We start from the raw sequence: 4999 nt of genomic DNA, 5'->3' as shown, positions 1-4999 counted from the left end.
TAGGGCAAGGAAATGCGTTCGGTTCTCTCTTGTTTTGGCTTGTGAATTTCCCTATGCTAAAGAGGTAGTTTCATTCCTGTTTTGTAATTATGAAGCTAAATCCCAGAGGGGAATCCTCTGTGTTTTAAATCTTTTTATTACCCTGTAAAAGTTACCTTCCATCCTGATTTTGCAGGTGTGATTCTTTTACTTTTTTCTTTATAAATAAAGTTCTTCTTTTAAGAACGAGATTGATTTCAGTGTCCTGAAGACAAAGGGTCTGGTCTGTGCTCACATTGCTAAGGCAACTGGTTGGTATTTTATTCTCAAGCCTCCCCAGAAAAGGGGGATATTTTGGGGAGATAGGGATTCCAAGAGACCCTTCCCTGAATATTTTGTGTAAATCACTTGGTGGTGGCAGCAATATCAGTCTAAGGAATTAGTGCCTTAAAGAAGTTTTAACCTAAGCTGGCAGAATATAAGCTTAGGGGGTCTTTCATGCGGGTCCCCACATCTGTACCCCAAAGTTCAGAGTGGGGGGGTTACCCTGACAGCAATCCATATAAAATCAATAGCAATAGTGAACTCCCGAGTGGCATAAGCTAAGGTATGAATTTAAATGTATAATTATATTGGTATAGGCCCTGTGTAGATACATGCTCTTATTCTGGTATAACAGTCGCTTACCTTATGTTGCTTGGGGTTCAAGCTAATCTGAAAAAAACCCTCTTATACTGGACTTAGAGGATATGCCTACACGGCAACTAAAAAACAGCAGCTGGCCTGTTCCAGCTCGAGCTAAAGGGCTGTTTAACTGCGGCGTAGACGTTTGGGCTCAGGCTGGAGCCTAGGCTCTAGGAGCCCCAGTCATGGTGCCTGTACAGCATACCTATCACAATGGTGCCCCAGTCAGGGTTGGTGCCTCTGGATAACACTGTTATAATACAAATATTAAGTAATAATCAGCTTTCCAAATACGTTTTTCTGATTAAACTTATCCCTTCAAATACTGAAATACATTTAAAAATAATAATAGTAATCCTGTATTAGAGATGATTTCAAGTGTTCATGTTGTTTTGTATAATAAACTGCTAAGCTACTACTGCTTGACTCACCTCCAAATTGAAGTAATATAATTTACCTCCACTATGAAAAGAAAAACGTGGGTAAGTGCATTTTTATGTTTAAGTACTGCTAACTACTTTCTCAGAAGACTCAGGTATTTCACATACTATAGTGGAACTTCAATCCCCCCATCATCAGTAGAGTTTGAATCCCTGAACTTTCAACACTGCTATAACTTGAGCTTCAGGAGTAAGTATATTCCCTCGCAGCAAGAGAGGGCTGTGAGCTTTGATCCCAAGGTGGAAAAGGGACACTGGGGTCATCTGCAGAGTCTGGGAGGTTTATGCTGGGATCATGGCTTCTTGTTCTCCTTGTCCTCCCAATCCCCCATCCTACGAGTTGGTGGGAACTCCTTTCCCTGTAGTGCCCCCAGAAGGAGGGGAATGGGCTACTAGGGTTTCGTGCTGGATCCAGGGTGAGGAGTTGTGGGAAGATGTCCAGCAAGCTCTCTCTTCCTTCCTTCCAGTCTGCCTGATCCTGGGATTCCCTGCACACTGCCTGCTGCTGCTGCCTTAGCAGTGACATGGGTCTGGCTCCTTAGAATGTTTATATTCATTTATTTTGGCAGGCTTCCAAAATTTTGCTGCTGATGCAAATAGCAGAAGGGAAATGACAATTTTCAAAAGTTTAGATTTCATCCAAATCTGAATGGAATTTCATGGGACAGAGAAAAGGACTTCTCCTGCCAAATTTCAAAGGCTTGCTGCAAATAATGGAGGTGTTGGAATTCCTATAAAATAAATAAGTAAAATCTAAATAGAAAACCTTGCAAGAATCTTTTATGATAGCAAGTATTAGGCAACCTAAATATAGGAGTCATAACCAGCTTCCCATATTATTTCTTTCCAGTTTACTCTTTCAATTAAGCCGCAGTGTTTACCCAGATCATGGGAAAGGATGGGGAAAATTCTTCAGAAATGGACAAACTTTGGTGCATGTTGGTAGAGGTAATGCACGTTTTTCTTTCTGTGACTGAAGCAAATGGCTACTGGTAGAAGGGGGATTGGCCAAGCGCTAGAAGTCTGATCCAGACTTAAGGGAGATAGCCTGACTGTCACTAGGTAAGAAGTAATTCCTGGGCTCTACAGAGAGCTTTTTCTTAATTTTTCCTGCCAGTAGCTTACTACCAGTGGTAACTCTAGCATAGCTAATGTGCATGCAGCATTTTTTCTACCCTCTTGTCTAGTCAGGCTCTGAGCAGGATCAGCTGTCAGGATGGTAAAGATGCCAATGTTTTGTCTGTCCTAAAGCTCCACTGTTGCTACCATCCGTGGAGCTCCACGAGGCTAGTGTAGGGGTGAGATATGTTAAGGAAAACTCAACGTTGACTCAGCCTCAGAGTCAGGTTTCATGTTTTGATAGTTCAAGTCTATCTGGGTTCTTTGTTTTTCATTTTGGTCGGTTTTTATTTAAGTGCTAAACTGCCATTTTTACCATCCAGGCTAGCTTCTCTAGGCATTTTCTTCAAAAAGGACATCTCCACAGACTCACACACACCACTCCTCTGCAACTGTGCTGGCTCCTTTCTCACTTCCAGTTTGTCCCAACTCCATTGCTGTGTGGGAACCAATCAGTTTGCCACCTTGTGTGCTTGCGATAGCCTGGTTGGCTGGCAAGCTCAAGGAGGCAAGTGAATTGATCTTCAGACTCCTCTTCCCCTGCAGAAAACAGCCCTGGCTCTCCACTGCCTTGCACTTCACATAGTCACTTATATCTATGCAAAATGGATATACAATGCTACCAAATCAAAAAAGAATATTTTACACCCACTTTGCACAGGTGCACAGCAAAGGGTGTGCTGTACTCTGAAGCTCACGGAGGGTCTAGAAAGAGTCAGACTGCTGCGCAGATTTCAGGATGCTTGCAAAGATGCCTTAGTATCCTTTGGACTCCCTGTGGACGATTGGGAAAGGAGTGCAGAATGCTGCTCTGGTTGGTGGAGTCAGCTTGTAGATGGAGTGAAGCGTTGTGAAGCGGACTGGATCAAGCTTTGTGATGACTGGAGTCAGAGGAGGAAAGAATCTGCTGTGGATGGGCCTGTCACATGCACGCTGGACTTAGCAGCTATCAAAGAACTCATCGGTGCACACGCCAGGCTCTGTAAAGAGTGACAGTGCCATTGATTGATTGCACAGGTGCAAGTGACTACATGAGGTACAAGCCAGTGGAGAATGAGGCTGTGTTTCCAAATATATGCAGATCCAAAGAAGATTAGTTTTGTTGGAGGTTTTCCAATACAAAGGACTCAATCCTGGGCTCTGTACTTGGGCAATACTGCCATCAATGTATGTTGAATACAGGCAACAGCTTTGCCTCAATGAGGACTACAGGATTGGGCCAAATACAGTCAAATGGGTTTGGATTTTTCAAGAAGGTGTCTTTTCCATTCCTAAATCTGATTTTTCCAAATCACTACCTTCTGCTGTAGTAGAAGTGGTTTATATTTTTTTAGCCGTGCTGCAAACTGCAGCCTCAACCTAGAAATCTCCTCTGAAAATATAATTGCTCCCCAATGATTTCAAATCACTCTACCCTGTGTAAAATGAGCCACATAATTAACACTCTTAAACTCCTCTGTTTGGCAGAGATTTACATTTGGATCCAGAGGATGTAAAAGCCAGTTTGATGAAAACTGAAAGGGTACTTTATTATTTTGTATATTCAGATGCAAAGATATTCTCGCTTCTTTTATTGTCATGGAACAAAAAATGTGATGGAGTCAATGTGAGTACAGTTGAGTTAGAGGTTCTGCCTTTCTACACTAGCAAATTTTAGCCCTTTTTTTTGGCTAAAAAACAGACAAAACATCCATTACTTTATGCCCTCCCATACTATACACTCTCTCTGCTCTTCACTACCCTTTCTTTCCTCTTCCACTCTCTTCTTCCATGCACAGGGCCAAACCAGCAGAGTGTATCACTTATAAAAGGTAGGAATTGGTCCAGCTGCAATACAAAGTAGATTAAAAATTAATGATCATCCAGGGATTAAAGTATGTCCCTCAGAGTTCCCCCTCCTCCTGCCTCTTTACTAACTGCTGTATCAGGCAGGAGAGTCTGAAGTGGGAGCAGCAGGAGGAGCTAGGACCTCTGTGGGGAGCAGATGGTGCTGCCAGCCTTACCTCCAGTAGGTGTAGATGCATGATGGGAAGAGAAGAATTGTCTAAGATGGACGCTCCCTGTCTTTATTCTTTTTTTCTAGTCAGGAAGATCTTTCCTCTTGCCCTCCAGGGGGAAAGAGGTAGGATCTGGTACCTTCTCCTCTAAGAGTTAGGGGCTTCCTCTCCCCTTGCCAAAACCCAGGGGAAATAATGCTCTCTTCCCCCCAGCTGGCAGCTGAAAGCCCCCACCGCCGTATAGCTCCAAACCCTGTGCACATAAACACTTTCTCACACACACTTTTGTTTGACTAGCAATGGGCCTGCTTGGGGAGATAGAGAGAAAGAACTCAATGCATCTGAACAGTCCATCTGCCCGTTGCTATGTCTAGGGTTACCATATTTTGAGCCTCCAAAAGGAGGACACTCCACGGGGCCCCGGCCCCGCCCCCCAGCCCCGCCCCCGCCCCAACTCCGCCCCTTCTCCAAAGTCCCCGCCCCAACTCCGCCCCCTCCCCTGCTTCCCGCGAACATTTGATTCGCAGGAAGCCTGAAGCAGGTAAGGGGGGAGTGGGGGGAGGAGGCGCGGCCCAGTCTGGCCCCCCCGGCGTCTCCAGCCTGGGTTGGCTCGGGCCCTGGGGTGCCGGCCCCGGGCCCGGCCCCCGGCCGAGCACCTCCGGCCCGCCCAGCACTGCCGGGCCCCTGGCCGAGCACCCCCGGCCCGCCCAGCACTGCCGGTCCCGGGCCCCCGGCCGAGCACCCCCGGCCCGCCCAGCACTGCCGGTCCCCGGCCCCCGG

This window comes from Terrapene carolina, unplaced genomic scaffold (genome assembly GCF_002925995.2).
Source record: "Terrapene carolina triunguis isolate 2854851 unplaced genomic scaffold, T_m_triunguis-2.0 Scaffold85, whole genome shotgun sequence".
Taxonomy (NCBI): domain Eukaryota; kingdom Metazoa; phylum Chordata; order Testudines; family Emydidae; genus Terrapene; species Terrapene triunguis.
This window is presented reverse-complemented; position numbering follows the sequence as displayed.